The sequence below is a fragment of the Triticum aestivum genome, chromosome 3D (genome assembly GCF_018294505.1).
Source record: "Triticum aestivum cultivar Chinese Spring chromosome 3D, IWGSC CS RefSeq v2.1, whole genome shotgun sequence".
Lineage (NCBI taxonomy): Eukaryota > Viridiplantae > Streptophyta > Magnoliopsida > Poales > Poaceae > Triticum > Triticum aestivum.
In genome coordinates, this window is record NC_057802.1 from 298,357,767 (window position 1) to 298,376,056 (window position 18,290).

The following is an 18,290-nucleotide window of genomic DNA, read 5'->3' on the forward strand; positions in this document are numbered from 1 at the left end:
TAGTACAATGGTAGTACATAGGAGTAGTACTGCAACAATTTCCTTGGAGTCCATGGTACAACAAGCTACCCTAGGCTATGTTACTACTCCCTCCTTTCCGGTTTATGGCTCAATTTCAAAATCTCCCCAACCAAGGTAGACAGTGAGTGGTGGAATTAATTTCGTAGTTTGCACAAGTACTTAATTAGTACGCTCATTTTTCTCAAAAAGTTATGTTTACCGATGCATTAATTACAATGAATGCATGCATGACCACTAAATTTCCATGAACTTCTACATGCATTGGTGAGTTTTCTCTTGATACTGCTTGCATCGGGTGATTTAATGCACCTCAAAATCCAAACATGTGATGATAAGTACTACTCCCTCTGTCTAGGTGTATAAGTCATCTTAGGTTGTGCATCGCGACCAAGGCAGAGGGGAAAATGATAGAACTTAATTTTTTTTGCTAGTTAATAGCATTGCATGCAATGAATTAACCACTGCATGTCATGTTTGAAAGTCTCAAGTCATTGAAAGCATGCACGGCCCACATCTCTTATTGGTTGATACGTCATGAAACAAGAAACAAGGAGGGAGTTAATGTACCATGCCTAAGTGTTTTGGGATTATTTGGTTTTCGTAAGATGACTTACACACCTAGACGGAGGGATAGTAGAATTGAGACTTATAAAATGGAAAAACGATTTTTTTAGGTTAGCCCTATAAACCGGAAAGGAGGGAGTAGTAAGTAGTACCACCTCCATAGTGGGTACATACTCCGTAAAATCAAATTTTTCCCAAAACTAAGTCGCTCAACCTTTATTTTCTTATTTCCCTTCCTGCCTCGTTGCCTCGAACAGACCATGCCAAACTCCCCTACCCGCCGCGCGGGAAAAGACCCTCCCTCGCCTTTTTTAGTCCGGGTTTGTATCGATGGATCGCGCGAAGCAGCAAAAACCAAGTCATGTCTTATACTCCTCTGTCGTACTAAAAGAGTGGAGACGCTCGCTTTCATGCATTCTGTACTTCCTCTCGCTGACATGTGGGACATATAGCAACCGGGTCGACGTGTCATGCACCAAATAACAGTGCAGGACAACATGGGGGATGCACCCCAGTTGTAGCGTCCCAATAGTAGTAATGAGCAATGAGACGTCAAATCACAATGCCACACCTTTCCCCCAGACGGACGAAGCAACCATTATTTCACACTTCGTTAAATCTGCTTCGCCATCATCTCCTTCAAGAAAATCATGTATTGCTTCTGCCATTGTTCTGCCTTAAGAGGGACACGCATCGCCTTGGTACATCATGACACGTGGGACCACATGACAGGTCATGCTCCCCCGCCCACCGCTCGGTAAAATCACCTCGTTTTTACTACTTCCTCCGTCTCGGTTTACAGGGCATGCACACCATTCTAGGTTGAGAATTTAACTAGCTATATATGTATTATATGTGATGAAAAATATATGTGATGATATACTTTTTGTGACATATAACTCATATTTAGTTAGTCAAAGGGATGACCTAGTACTACCACTACTGCATGATACTGCTAACGCGACACTACGACCAGAGACCCTTTGACGAAACTGTGTGCGATGCAATAATTTCAAACGGTGGTGTAAAAAAAACGTCAAAAAAGGTGCAAAATGTTTGCGATGGTTGAGCCATCAAACACGGTTCAGATTTTAGTTGCATGTGCGATGCAGGGCACACGGTTAATCCATTCGAACTGTTTGCAATAGGCAGAACAACAGAAACAGGCAGCCATATCAATGTGTGTGCGATGTACGACATACGGTTCACTCGGACGAACTGTGTTCGATTAAGGAACACAAAAGAAACGGTTCAACTTAACAAGATGTGTGTGATATGCGGCATACAATTCACATGGATGAACTATTTGTGATGAGCCAAAAGAAAACAAACGAGTCATGTAAACAAGATGTGTGTGATACGTGGCAAACAGACGACTCGGATGAATTGTTTGCGATGAGAAATTACAACACAGACGGTTAATACAGTTAGTTCGTGTGTGATTCTGTGTGTACAAACTTTGATAAATGCAAACTAGTTGCTTGCGGTGGCTAGGAGTATCGCACACGATGCGTCTGCGAGTACTCGTGTGCGATGAGTAGTAAGTTACACATATGATTCCTTATGTTAACATGTGTGTGAATTTGCAATATGGATAGTTAATATGCAAATGCCTTTTGGACATCAGGCACACGCTTAAACTCAATGAACTATGTACGATACTAATACTTTCCATGAAAATTTAAGAACTTGGGTAACAACATTTGAGCAACATATATATAGTGGTTACACTATTTGACAAAAGGAGGATCTTCGTAACACGGTTTTGACAACCATATGGTCCATATCTACGTATACATACTTAACATAGTAACAACTATCACATTTTAAGAGGATAAGGGTCAACAACCATATGGTCCATATCTACATACTTAACATAGCAACAGCTAGCACATTTTAAGAGGTTGAGAGCCAACAACCAAAACTATCTGCTGGAAGCAGCTTGATCACGACGACTCGGCATCTCATCAATGAAAAAGAAGAGCCCTCATGTGCCTTGGTAGAGCATGAGTAGAACAGTGTCTCAAATTTTCCAATATGGATGCATTGCCACGACAAGCGAGAACTTGTTAATTTGAATGGTTCCATTTCTGCGGGAAATGCAGTACCTTGCAATAACTTTGGCGTTATTACCAGGCACAAGTGTAATTCGACCACGCCGGGAAATCGATCCAGGAACTGCTACAGCGGGCAATTTCTGTTGACATGTAGAATAAAAACCAATTGTAACATATCATTGAAGATATATATAGTTTATGAGCATCAACATTAAAATAAGACTTTTTACCAGCGTTTTGTGCACACAATTGGTTTTGTTCAATGTGTGCACCATAGGTCTAATTAATCCCATCCAAAATCCAGCGTTCATACACTGTGCTATCTCTGTCAGATTATCAACAAAGTTTATGACATGCTTCAAGTCCTTCCAGTGAAATTTGGTACGCTTAGTAACATACAGATCATTCACTATGCATCCAACATATCCTACTTAAAAGGTGGAAAGGTATTATTTATTCAAAACATGGCAAAAGAATATATAGTGCGCATAAATTGGTAAATAGAATTTGTTACTACCTAGGAATGGAGTCAGAATATGAAATCACAATTGGTTGCTTAAATAGTGATCAGTTAGTCAGAACAAATACCCCGATTTTGCTAATTAATATGACAACATGGAGAAAGTTGAAAGGACACTAACCTCGATTAGACTTTGATCGGCTGATGATAGGGGAAGTAAACATCCATGTTAATTAGACCAGGCTGTGGTGCACGCACTAGAATTTTATTCCCAGCTTTCAGTTCATAACACTTAGTCATTTTTCTCCAAAGGTCCGCATTAGAATAGGAGTGACCATCTTTATCAAGTTTTACGCTAACCGTCATTGTAAATCCATGATGCATTGTCAATATGACATCCTGGGAGTCATCAACAAAGTAAAGCCCAAGATTTCCTTGTACTCCTGTTCTTGCAAAGCAAGGGATGTACTGGTTGAAATGAAAATTAAGATCATAAATTAGATATACTGAAATAACAGAGCAAGGTGAAAATATGAGAGTAACTGATAGAACAGATCAATATACAGATGAAAGAAAAGTACAAAAATATATAATTAAAAATAGATAATGTAACAAAGATTTGATGCAAATATATAGATAATGTAGGAACATACGGTATATGTTCAAAAATTTAGGCCATGCCGACCGCGGTAGGTTGAGATTGAACATACCGAGCGCTCCCTAAAGTCATCCGGAATGGTGAGATAGAACTTCGTTTCCAACTGGCCGTGACCACACTTGTCCGATTTGTGCTCGCACTGTGGACACATGAATGAACACCTACGAATCAGCTAGAACAAAAATGATTCCACGGCGATTTCTTCCGGTTGATTAACAGGGGTGGATGGACTGTGATAAGAGATGAGTGAATATTTCGCTAAGGTGCACAAGAACGGTCTGAAAAAACCATACTCATGGTATTTGGTAAATTCTCAAGCCTTTTACAAGGAATGGGCAGAGATTTCAAGGGAATGCGTGGCAATAGTCAACCACAAACGCGTCATTTACTAGGTTATCAACTATAGAACAATCAAATACGTGCTTGAAAAACAGGATGCCTGGCATGGTGCCATGGTATGGACTCACCATGCACCGGTTAAAAGCTGAGAAGGTTTGATTTATGTCGTCATGCACGCCCTTCATAAATCGAACCATCACCGAGGAAGTTCAATGCTTTCGAGAGGGAAATCACCAAGATTGAAGGGAATCCAGATTTCCGTCCTAGTTTGTCATTCAGTTTTTTTCCAACTATCAACATAATGCCTCAAATGCAACGTGTTAAAATTTGACATTTTTCCGGGCTCATTTACCATATTTAGGGATTATGTGCATTTTCTAGGCATTAATTATGCACATAATTCAAATTCGAACAATTGGTGCATGAAAAGGTGCACAAGAACGGTCTGGAAAACCATGCTCGTGCTATTTAGTACATTCTCATGCCTTTTACAAGGAATGGGCAGATATTTGAAGGAAATGTGTGGCAATAGTCAACCATTAACGCGTCGTTTACTGGGTTAACAACTATACAAAAATGAAATACATGATTGGAAAACATGACGCCTGGTGTGGTGCCATGGTATGGCCTCACCGTGCCCTGGTAAAAATTTGAGAATGGTTTCCTTATGTCGTCATGCACACCTTTCATAAATCGAACCATCACCGAGGAAGTTTCATGGTTTCGAGGGGGAAATCACCAAGATTGAAGGGGGTCCAATTTTCCTTTCCCTTTGTCCATGATTTTTTTCTGCGATGAACATACACCCTGCAAATCAGCGTGTTCAAATTTGGCACTTTTCCGGGTTCATTTGCCATATTTAGGGGATTATGTGCATTTCCTAGGCATTAGTGCACACAATTCAAGTTCAAACAATCGGTGCATGAATGGGTGCACAAGAATGGCCTGGAAAACCATGCTCATGCCATTTAGTAAATTATCTTTCATTTTTACAAGGAATGGACAAATATTTCGATGAAATATGTGGCAATAGTCAACCCCAAATGTTTGTTTATTGGGTTTGCAACTATAGAAAAAATGAAATAAATGCTTGAAAAACATGACGCCTGGCATGGTGCCATGGTATGACCTCACCATGCCCTGGTAAAAATTTGAGAAGGTTTGGCATATGTCGTCATGCACACCCTTCATAAATCGAACCATCACCGAGGAAGTACCATGCTTTCGAGAGGGAAATCACCAAGGTTGAAGGGGAATCCAAATTTCCGTCCTAGTTTGTCATTCAGTTTTTTTTCCAACGATCAACATACCGCCTCAAATGCAATGTGTTCAAAGTTGACATTTTTCCGGGCTCATTTACCATATTTATGGGATTATGTGCATTTTCTAGGCATTAATGCACATAATTCAAATTCGAACAATCGGTGCATGAAAAGGTGCACAAGAACGGTCTCGAAAACCATGCTCGTGTTATTTAGTACATTCTCATGCCTTTTACAAGGAATGGGCAGAAATTTGAAGGAAATGTGTGGCAATAGTCAACCATAAACGCGTCGTTTACTGGGTTAACAACTATACAAAAATGAAATACATGGTTGGAAAACATGACGCTTGGCATGGTGCCATGGTATGGCCTCACCGTGCCCTGGTAAAAATTGGAGAATGTTTTCCTTATGTCGTGATGCACGCCTTTCATAAATCAAACCATCACCGAGGAAATTTCATGGTTTCGAGGGGGAAATCACCAAGGTTGAAGGGGGATCCAAATTTCTTTTGTCCTTTGTCCATGAGTTTTTTTCTATGATGAACATACACCCTGTAAATTACCGTGTTCAAACTTGGCACTTTTCTGGGTTCATTTACCATATTTAGGGGATTATGTGCATTTCCTAGGCATTAATGCACATAATTCAAGTTCAAACAATTGGTGCACAAGAACGGCGTGGAAAACCATGCTCGTGCTATTTAGTAAATTCTCATTCCTTTTACAAGGAATGGACAGATATTTCAATGAAATGTGTGGCAATAGTCAACCACAAACGTTTGTTATTGGGTTTTCAACTATAGAAAAAATGAAATAAACGCTTGAGAAACATGACACCTGGTATGGTGTTCCATGGTATGACCTCACCATGCCATGGTAAAAAATTGAGAAGGTTTGGCTTATGTCGCCATGCACGTCCTTCATAAATCGAACCATCACCAAAGAAGGTCCATGCTTTCGAGAGGGAAATCACCAAGATTGAAGGGGAATCCCATTTATCTTCGTTCTTTGCCTTGGAGTTTTTTTTCTACGACGAACATACACCCTGCAAATCACCGTGTTCAAATTTGGCATTTTCCCGGGCTCATTTACCATATTTAGGGGATTATGTGCATTTTCTAGGCATTTAGCGCATCTAAATCCAATCCAGCTTCAGCTGCACAGGTGTGATGTGAGGGACGTGGATTGCCGTTCGATTGCGGCGCATTCTACGGTGCACACGCACGATCCGCGTGGCTGGGGTTCCGGCCAATCAGTACGGAACACACAATAGGCTCAACGCCCACTGTTTCCGGAAGCGATGGAGATGAACCGTGTGCGATAATGAACAGGAAAAATTGTAAGGGAAGCCAAAATTCTGTTGTCATTTGGCCTTGAGCTCTTGAATACCACCGCACTGTACGGCTGCCCGGCCCCTCCGTCCCAGAGCTCTCTCTAGGCATCGTCCATGGCACCGCGACGCACAGTAACTGGTAAGGAAGCGACGGCATCCCGCCGCGCCGCGTTCCTCGCCGCCCGTGACCGCACACATGGTAAGGAAGCGATGGCATATCGCCGCGCCGAGTTCATCGTTGCCGGCGGCCACACAGTTACATGGGCAGACTTTGAGGCTGCCATGGCCGAATGGGTGGTGGATCTAGAGGCGGCCAAAGCCGCACAGAAGGAGCGGAAAAGGCAGAAAGCAGTCAAGAAAAGAGAGTCCCACCGCCACAAGAAAGAAGAGGCCGCACGCCATGGTGAGGAGAGCTTGGTGGAGATCGAAGCATGGTGGGATGCCGCCTACAAGGCCTGGAAGGAGAACGCCGACGTCTGGCCAGCATGCCCCGATGGCAGCATGTGAGAAGTAGTTTAAGTTTGTAGTATTAGAGAAAATTACCAGTAGTACTTTAAGTTTGTAGTATTAACGTACAATTTCGGTAAGAGAATCCTTTGAGGGCTTTGAGCGTTGATTACCATGTGTGCTTGTGTGCGTTTTTTGCGTTAATCATTAGAAGATCACAAAACACACGATTTCTATGCCATACCCGTCTGCATTTTTTTTGCGTTAATGATCCATAAGTCGGTTACCTGTGCGATGTTTCCTAATAAACCAGGCGTACCATTGACCGAACAAATATCAATTACACGTGTACATTTTTTTGGAGACGGGATCTGCCAATTTATGTTTTCTCACACACAAGTATTTTTACGTGCTTCGTCTGCCTTGTGTGTTTCCCCCGCCAAAGTTTCAAGTTTCGCAGCGAAATTTTCATTAGGCGCGCGATTTCAGAATTTATTCCCCCAACCACATCCCCACCCATCAAATTTCCTCAGTATCCCCCCCCCCCGCGCCTCCCCTACCGGCATCCCAAACCGTCGCCGCCGCAACCACAGCTTCAACCACATCTACGTTCTGCTCGGATCCAGTCAGGTAACCCACCGATCTCTATCACGGCCCCGGCCTGATTGCTTAAATGGCGCCTACGAAACATCGTCATGCCTCCAAATCCCCACCACCAGGAGCTGATGGCAGTCCATGGCGCGATGGCCGCTGTGCGCGTTGACCCGGAGGAACACCTCGCCTCCGCCGCTGCCGACATGGTGCAGGCTCTGGCCCAGATGAAGTGCCCCAGCGACTACCCCCCCCCCCCAGGACTTAACATGTAAGATCTGACCAGCTAAATCTTACCAATACTGTTGGGGATATTACCACTGGGCGTAAACCGCCCAGGAGAGGCCGGGTCAACCCCGTAAGTAGTTCATCTGTATCTGAAGTCCATGAAGACAGACGGTGATGCTTCATGAAGGCCCAAGGCCCAAAGCCGGTTTAAGGCCTGTAGACATAAACCGTCATTGATATGTAAACTTGTGTTGTAAGATAGAAGTAGCAGAGACCGAGCCAGACACGATTATGAGCCGGCCTCGGGATTCTGTAAACCGGCGGGCGTCAACCCATGTATATAAGGGGACGACCCGGCGGCGGTTCAGGGACAACAGACAACAACTCGAGACCCAGGCAAAGCGTATTCGCTCCCTGGTCATCAAAACCCCATCAATTCCATCACAACTAGATGCAGGCTTTTACCTTCATCGCAAGGGGCCGAACTAGTATAAACTCTCTTGCGTCCCTTGTCCGCTTTAACCCCTTTAAGCTAACCCGTAGCGATGGCTCCACGACTAAGTCCTTTCTCTAGGACATCTGCCGTGACAAAACCACGACAGTTGGCGCCCATCGTGGGGCTATCGCATGATGGTTTCAAGTTCTTGGAGGGCAACTTTGAAGGACTCAAGGGTTACGCTATGGGCCGGATGACCAAGAGTCGTTGCGGCAAGCTCTACATCGACGATGCAGGCTGGGGCCCCGAGGCCAGCTCAATCGAGTACGATACCGGGTCCCCTTTGGTGGCATACACGTTTTCATTGGCAAGATCGGCGAACCGGGCCCTGAGCCGGACATCTGCACCGACCTCGTCGAAATAGCTCAATGTGTGAGATCTGCCCGGGTCAAGCCTGTCATGAAGCGTGCCTTCGTGGGAGTTATCCATGGAGGGGAATCTGAGGATAGATCGGAATCTGGTGGTGAGACCGTTGTTTATTCCGGCGATGAGTCATCGACTAGAGAGACCGAGTCGTTATATCAGTTACAAGATGGCCGGATTGGGGGCTGTTCCGATGGCGACAGTATTTCGGACCCCTCTGATCCGCCAAACCGGGTGGCGATCTTCATGGCCGGCACGCAACCAGTGCTCCACTCTTCGACCGCAGCGGCGATGATTTCCGGATCAGCAGCGACGGCAGCGGCTGGGGCAGGAGGCCCTGTGCGACTGCCGGCTCATGTTCTATCTGATTTGTTTGATGTGTTGGCAACGCTGATGGCGGAGGTTAACCCAGCGGATCAGGATGCACACAATGCGAAAATCGCACAAGTGAAAGATCAGATCACTCAGGCAAAAGCCGACTTAGCAGCTGAGGATACCAGGATAGCCGTGGAGCGGGCCGCTTTGGATGCACAAGCTTACCGGATTATGCTGGATCAGAGTGCGTCGAACGAAGTCCTGAAGAGGAGGCACTGATCTCGCCTGCCGCTTGTTTATGACGCTAGAAATGTCTTTAACACCCCAGGAGCAGGGACTAGTAATCCACCGGTGGTAAACTGTGCAGAGGCACCCGGAGCAGGGGCGCCAGTTCAGCCACGTTTGGTGGATCCGCCTCGTCAGAACAACGTTGTGGTACCTCATGTCCCCACGCCACCGGGTCATTATTCTAACCCAATGGACAACATTGTCGCTGCCGCTTCACAGCTGGCGGCCATCCCGATCGAAGGCGATTCTCCAGCAGCGGTCGAGACGCGTCGGGTTAAGGAGCTTCTTTAGACAGCCTTGGTTCAATAGGAGGCTTATTCATATAGTCGCGATCGGATTCATTCCACTCCCCGTCCAAGCCGGAGTTACAACAGGCGTATGGATGAACCGGTAGTATCAAGCAATTCGCGGAACCGTGATCCGCCCCGTGGCCATAACCCGGCGGGTGGCGCTGGTGATGCTCAGGAGGTGGTGGACCAGGCTCGGGCACGCAGAGAGGCCGAGTTAGCGGCGCAGCACGAGGCCCGTCAGCTTACTCCGGTTTGTGCAACCACATCGGTGGAACCGGGAGTTACCTCTAGTTCCTTGGGAGTGCCATGTCTTGTCCCAGTGTTGCGCAATGTGCGCCTGCCCAAGGATTTCAAGGGACCGCGCAAGGTGCCGAACTACACCGCCGATTTATCCCCTGAAACATGGGTCGAAAGCTATGAGATGGCCATGGAGATGCTGGACGTGGATGATGCGGCATGTGTGAAGTACTTCACCATGATGCTAGAAGGAACGACCCGCACTTGGCTAAAGAGCTTACCGGCTAATTCTATCAGGTCATGGGCCGAGTTGAGAGCCCGGTTTATTCAGAATTTCAAGGATACATGCAAGCAGCCCATGTCAATTGTGGACTTAGCTGCCTGTGTCCAGGAGGAAGGAGAGTCAACAACCCATTGGGTGCGCCGGGTTTCGGAGATTTTGCATTCATCAGACCGCATCAACGCTGACACCGCAGTTTTAACATTGGAAGGCAATTGGCAGTTTGAACCCTTGAAGTTGAAGTTGGGACGGCTCAAACGTCATTGTAATGACATGGGAACCCTCATGGCTGCACTGGTGAAGTATGCCGACTCTAGTAGTACCAAGGATCCCGAGTCTGACGATGATAAGACAGGGAAGGGAAAGAAGAGCGGCAACGCCAAGGGGCGGCACCACAACCCGGCGGGTCATGGAAACGGAGGCAAGCGTAAAGCGGACCACGGTTTAGACTTTGTGGCTAACACTAATACACACGACAAGGGCCAGCGGCGTAAGGGTAAACCGACCCGGCGCAATGGAATGCCAAATCCTAACCCGGACCGTTTGTCGTATCTGTTGAACCAGCCCTGTCCAAAGCATGGGACGAAGGAGGAACCGTCCACACACCTCTGGAAAGATTGTTACATCATGCAAGAGTTCAAAAATTCTGATTCTTTCCGGTATGATCATGGATCAGGAGGCGGTTCGGGCTCTGGCTCTCATGGGGCGGGTTATGGCGGAGGAAATTCCGGTTCAGGATTCCATGGCAATCATGGTGGACATAACAATCAAAATAATCAAGGTAACCAAGGTGGCTATAATCATCAGGGCAATCAGCAGCAGCATCAGTCGGGTTACCAGAGCAACCCGAAACAGTTGAATAGCGGACAGTATCATGTCTTCACCACTAGCTTGGACAAGCGCGATCAGAAGCTTCATAAAAGGGTGGTGAATGTCGTTGAACCGGCGGTGCCCCGTTATTTGCGCTGGTCCGAGCAGCCCATTGTGTGGAGTAGAGAAGATCATCTACCCCGGGTTGACAATCCGGGTCATCTGGCTCTAGTGGTGGCGCCTCAGGTGGGAGGTTATAGGTTCACTAAGGTACTCATGGACGGAGGGAGTAGTATCAATATCCTTTATTATGAAACTTTCCGTCGCATGGGGCTAACAGATAAAAATGTTAAACTGTCTAATACGGTGTTCCATGGTGTGGTGCCTGGTAAGTCGGCATATCCTGTTGGTAACATAGCTCTGGAGGTGGCTTTTGGAGATGAGCATGACTCGAGATCAGAAACCTTGACCTTTGAAGTGGTGAAAATCAGAAGCCCGTATCATGCCCTATTTGGATGGCCAGCTTATGCTAAGTTTATGTCACAGCCTTGTTATGTCTATCTACAGCTCAAGATGCCGGGTCACAAGGGATCTATAACCGTGCATGGAAGCCAAAAGATTGCTCTGGAGTGTGAGGAAGGTGATGCGGCTTATGCTGAGTCGGTTTGTGCAAGAGAAGAGTTGAAGTTTTACAAGGACAATGTTGATCTGGCAGATATGACTTCGTTGAAGAAACCAACTACGGAGCATGATCCGGCCGTGAAGTTTAAATCGGCTGATGAGACTAAACTTGTTGACTTCGTGCCTGGCGATTCATCCAAGCGGTTTAGCATCAGCGCTAACATGGATCCGAAATAGGAAAGCGCGCTCATCGAGTTCATCCATGAGAATCGGGACATCTTTGCATGGAAGCCTTCTGACATGCCTGGTGTACCGAGAGAACTCGCTGAGCACACTCTCAATGTTGATCCTAAATATAAACCGGTCAAGCAGTTTCTCCGCCGGTTCAATGAGGAAAGACGCAAGGCTATCGGAGAAGAAGTAGCCAGACTCTTGGCGGCTGGATTTATCGTTGAAGTATTCCATCCTGAGTGGTTGGCTAATCCGGTGCTGGTCCTCGAGAAGAATGGTACTTGGCGTATGTGTGTGGACTACACAGATCTCAACAAAGCTTGTCCAGCGGATCCTTTTGCCCTCCCCCGTATTGATCAAATTATTGATGCTACGGCGGGTTGTGAGCGTTTAAGTTTTTTGGATGCATATTCTGGTTATCATCAGATCAAAATGGCAGTTAAGGACCAGGAGAAGACAGCCTTCATAACTCCCTTTGGAGCCTTCTGCTATGTGTCCATGCCCTTTGGGCTCAAGAGTGCACAGGCGACTTATCAACGGTGTGTGCAGAATTGTCTTCATAAATAGATCGGCCGCAATGTTCATGCCTATGTGGATGATATTGTGGTAAAATCAAGGAAGAAGGAGACATTGATTGATGACTTGAAGGAAACTTTTGATAACCTGCGGGTTTATAAAATGATGCTTAATCCGGCCAAATGTGTCTTTGGTGTACCTGCAGGGAAGCTCCTGGGCTTTTTGGTGTCTAACAGGGGCATTGAAGCTAATCCGGAAAAGATCAAGGCCATCACCTCCTTGGCTAAACCGAAGTGTATCAATGATGTTCAATGCCTGGCAGGCCAGATTGCCGCGTTGAGCCGGTTTGTCAGTCGCCTTGGTGAGAAGGCCATCCCTTTGTATCAGATGCTGAAGAAAACAGATAACTTCGTCTGGAGTGACGCCGCTAATGAAGCATTTGAGGAATTAAAGCGGCAGCTGGCTAATCCGCCGATTCTCGCCGCTCCAGTGGATAAGGAACCATTGTTGCTATATGTGGTAGCTAATGCTCGGGCTGTTAGTGTGGCTATTGTGGTGGAGCGCAAGGAGGCAGGAAAGGAATATCCGGTTCAGCGGCCGGTTTACTATATCAGTGAGGTACTTATTGAGTCCAAGCAGAGGTACCCGCATTGGCAGAAATTGGTATATGGGGTTTTTATGGCAAGCCGGAAGCTTAAGCAGTATTTCCAAGGTCATCCCATCACGGTGGTCAGCTCTGCTCCTTTGGGGGATATAATCCAGAACAGGGAAGCAACTGGCCGGATTGCTAAGTGGGCTATCGAGCTCGGGCCTCACGGGTTGAAATACATACCCCGAATGGCGATCAAATCTCAGGCGCTTGTGGATTTCATCAATGATTGGACAGAACTACAAGCGCCAGAAGAGAAACCGGATCATACATATTGGACTATTCATTTTGATGGGTCCAGGCAATTGGAGGGCTCGGGGGCTGGAGTCATATTAACTTCCCCACGAGGTGATAAGTTTTGTTATGTTCTCCGTTTAATGTTCCCTTGCACTAACAATGCAGCTGAATATGAGGCTTTACTCCATGGTCTTCGGATGGCTAAGGAGATGAACCTAAGCCGAGTTAAGTGCTTCGGTGACTCAGATCTGGTGGCTCAACAAGTGTCCGGCACTTGGGATTCCAAGGACCCACTAATGGCAGCATATCGTCGTGATGTGGATATTGTTGCAGGTCACTTTAAAGGATACCAGGTGGATCATGTGGATCGGCGGAAGAATGAAGCGGCGGACGCTTTAAGTCGCCTGGGTTCCCAACGTAAACCAGTTCCACCTAATGTCTTCCTGGATGTTTTGCATAATCTGTCCGTCAAGCTTCCTGGTGAAGAGGATTTGGCTGTTCCTGATCCGGAGGCTCAGTTGGTGGCAGCTCTACATGTTATCCCGGATTGGATGGTTCCATATCTGGCGTATATAAACCGGGGAGAGTTACCAGAGGATGAAACTTTGGCTAGGCAGATAACTCGGCGGTCCAAGTCCATGACTATTATCAATGGAGAGCTACATCATTGCAGTGTGACAGGGGCGTTTCAACGCTGTGTATCTCCTGAGGAAGGCCGTGAAATTTTGCATGAGATCCACGAAGGAGATTGTGGTCACCATGCCGGTTCAAAATCTTTGGTGGCCAAGGCGTTTCGTCACGGTTTCTATTGGTTGATAGCTCATGCTGATGCCGAGGACTTGGTCAAAAGATGTGATGGCTGTCAGAAATTCTCAAGACGCGCTCATGTACCGGCTCAAGAATTGAGGATGATTCCAATCACCTGGCTGTTTGCTACTTGGGGGCTGGATATGGTTGGGCCTTTCAAGAGGTCCAAGGACAAGAAGACCCACCTCTTGGTGGCGGTTGATAAGTTCATGAAGTGGGTGGAAGCAGAGCCAGTTAGTAAGTGTGACGTAGCCACAGCGGTTCAATTCATCAAAAAGGTGATTTTCCGTTTGGCTTTCCACACAGCATTATAACAGACAATGGTACCAATCTGTCAAAGGGTGCCATGAAGGATTTCTGTCAACGTGGGCACATCCGGCTTGATGTATCATCAGTGGCTCACCCCCAGTCCAATGGTCAAGCGGAGAGGGCCAATCAAGAGATCTTGAGAGGCATCAAACCCCGGCTTATGGTTCCTTTGCAACGGACGCCGGGTTGTTGGGTTGAGGAGCTACATTCAGTGTTATGGAGCATCAATACCACACCCAACAGATCGACAGGATACACACCGTTCTTCATGGTTTATGGAGCGGAAGCAGTTCTTCCTAGTGACATCCATCATGACTCGCCTCGTGTAGCGGCATATGTTGAAGCGGATAACGAGAAGGCATGGCAGGAAGCTCTTGACCTGTTAGATGAGGAGCGTGATAGGGCGGCAGCCCGTTCGGCGATTTATCAGCAAGATCTGCGTCGTTATCATAGCCGCCGGGTTAGAACCAGAACCTTTCAAGAAGGAGATTTGGTGCTTCGACTCATCCAGGATCAGACGGATATGCACAAGCTATCCCCGCCTTGGGAAGGACCTTTTGTGGTCAGCAAGAATCTGCACAACGGGTCATACTACCTAATCGATGTTCGAGAGCGCAAAGACTCACGTAAATCGGAGGAGGAGACCAACCGGCTGTGGAATATTGCTCATCTTCGGCCCTACTATACTTGAGCTAAAGGCTCTGCTTATGTACATATTATGACATTGTATATATTATGATCAATATAATAAACCGGAATCTCAGCTAAAGCGGGGTATCTGTTGTTTTCTTACATCATGTGTGGTTACATGGAGCTTACAAAGCGGCGTCCGGTTTACCCCTTGATTCGGCTTCTCAAAGCTTGATATTAGATCACTTGGGGGCTTGGTCGTATCCGAACCATAGCTACGCCTCTTGATCGGCGCAATGCCACAACATCACTTGGGAGCTTGGTCGTATCCGAACCATAGCTACGCCTCTTGATCGGCATAATGCCACAACATCACTTGGGGGCTTGGTCGAACCCGAACCATAGCAACGCCTCTTGATCGGCGTAATGCCACAGCATCACTTGGGGGCTTGGTCGGACCCGAACCATAGCAACGCCTCTTGATCTGCGTAATGCCACAACATCACTTGGGGGTTTGGTCGAACCCGAACCATAGCAACACCTCTTGATCAAATTTTGGGCCTGGCAGCCCGTGAAAAGCCTCGACTACAACGGTTTTATTTGCCTTTTGCTAAGTTTCTTTTTCTTTTGCTAAGATTTGTGATGTTTTCAAACCAGTGTTGATCAACCCGGTTAGGTTGTCAACTACAAGTTGTCAGTACATGACCAAGCTATAATCCGGAGACTACCAGCCCGGTCTTGTTTTGACTCATAGTCACCAGTATGGAATAAACCGGTGTTTATCACAACCCGGAACGGGTTTATTGTAAACCGGCATTATATAACAGGAGATACTTTTACTCCGGATTAGGGTTATTACCCTCATTACAAGGTTGGTCAGCCAACACTATGCCTAAAGGTCACATGTATCATATATTTCCATATTTGGTTATCTTTTACAACCTTGGTTATAAACCTTGGTCATATATATAGTTGGGTATCATGACCCACCCGGTGGTAAACCGCCAGGGCGCTTTAAGCTTCTTCTCTGCAGGAACATCTTGAATAAATAGCTATGGATTATGAACATCATATCTTAAGCATGGCGGATTAACACGCATTAGTTGCAGATGAATATGCACGAAGGCATAACAGACCAAGTATTTTAACTAGCCTATTACAAGGCATTTTAGGGCCCAACGGATAATTGTTTATCAATAAGCATTGCAGCGTGGCAGACTAAACCGGCCCCCGGATTATGATTGCTTATCAGCTTGACCTGACGGCTCCGGGTCATCTTGCACCGGTTCAACTTCTTCGTCTCTACCCAGTGGCTGGAAGTCAACAGTTGTCCAGTCGATCCTAGTTAAAGCTTGAAACACAGCCTCATCACTTATAAGGGTGGACGGTTCAATATCAGGGGCATAAGTATGCTTACGGATTGGAGGGATCAGGTTTTGAGCCTCAGGAGTTGGTGCAGTAACCCGCTTGTTATTGGTATCATAGCTCACCTGGTAAAATGAAAGATCAGCCTCTTCAGCAAGTTGACAGGCCAGTGGACATACTTCCCCGTTTATGGCGTGGAGATCATCAGTGCCAAACTTTGATCCGTCTTCTTTTAAGCTTGGGTAGCCTTTAGCCACGTCCGACGGATCCAGATCAGGCACCCATGCTTTTGCCCGGGTTAGTGCGAACAGAGCGCCAGCCCTTGCAGCAGACCTCTTCAGCTCTTCTATCCGGGCAGGCAACATAGATAGCCTGTCTAAGGTATCCTTGATCAACGTCGGGGCGGCTTATTGTGAGAAGCGGTGCAGATAATCTGTTGTGCGCCGGTATACAGTTGCTCTATCAGCGTGTAGGCAGCTTTCAACTTCTTCTGTACATCAGAGCCCAGATGGCTAATGCGAGTTCCTATATCATTACAAACATCGTTAAACCGGCAACGCATGGGAGGATATGTTGAAAGCATAACGGAAGGATGCTTACCAAACACAGCAGCGGTCATAGCATGCACTTGCCGCTTTACACCAGTCAGCTCGTCAACCACCGGTTTAAGAGCGGCTTCTGCGTTTTCAGCCCTTTTTATCAAAGCGGCTTTTTCAGTCTCCCAATCCGCCCGCTCTTTGTTGAAGCCCTCTTTCAGTTTCTCCATAGCGCCTAGAGCGCGGGTCAACTCTTCCTTCGCTTTGGAGGCTTCAGCTTGCTGGGTTTTGATGTTCTCTTGCAGATCAGCGGTTTGGCGTTCCTTCTTGCTCAGCTCTGCCTATCAAGGGGCAGATGTATAATGAGTTGACGTTACATATTTGAAGTACCAAGCCCATAACAAGTTATGCCCTTGATACTTGGGGGCTAATGTGTGTTTGCTCTTGATCAGAAATTTCTACAAGTCCCAAGCTCAATACAAGTATTAATCTTGGCACTTGGGGGCTAATGTGTGTTTGCTCAAAAAGCTGTTGGTATGGGCGTTCTTCTATAGTCCCAGTTCATCTTTATAAAGTTAAACCGGCCCTTGGAGGCTATACCGGTGAAAGAGAAGCATGGCACATTTTAAAGAAACCGATTCATCTTAAAGAGGTAATCCGGTCCCTAGAGGCTAGCTATGCAAAGATAAGTTATGACAAAAGTCCCGGTTTAGATCGGTATCATAAACCGTCACTTGGGGGCTACTAGGAATTGATAAAATGCAATTGGACAAAAGAGAAAAACAGTAGTTACCTCATATCGCTCCTTCATCAAGTTTACCAAACTAGCTTCATAGTCACGGCTAGTATACACACGGTTCAAAAAGCCAGAGTGAATATCTTGAGCATTGAGTTGAGCGTAGCTTGATAAATCGGCATTCCATTTGCCTTTGCCGATAGCAGAGAGATCATCCTTGGCAGTATGCTTTGACAAAGCCACAGGATTGCCAGGAGTGGTGTGGCCAGTACCAGTAATCATAACGTCATCATCTTGTTCATCAGCAGCCTTCACCGGAGTTGATGGTTTATCAGTGTCCTTAGCTGGACTGACCGGTTTGTCATCAGTTCGGACAGGGCTGGTTGGGCGGTCTGCATGGCTTGTAGTGTCAACTTGCACTTGTTCAGCAAGGAAATCATGGTCTTGAAGCGGCGGATCGTGAAGCATGGCGTCAGCGTCGGTTTCTTCCAGATCTGGAGTTGTCTCCGGTTCAGCAGCTACATTATCATCAGCCGGTTTGTTTAAATGAGCTTTCTTGCTGGGTCTTGGCTTGGTGCTGAGAAAAAGATAGACATAAGGATCAAGTACAGT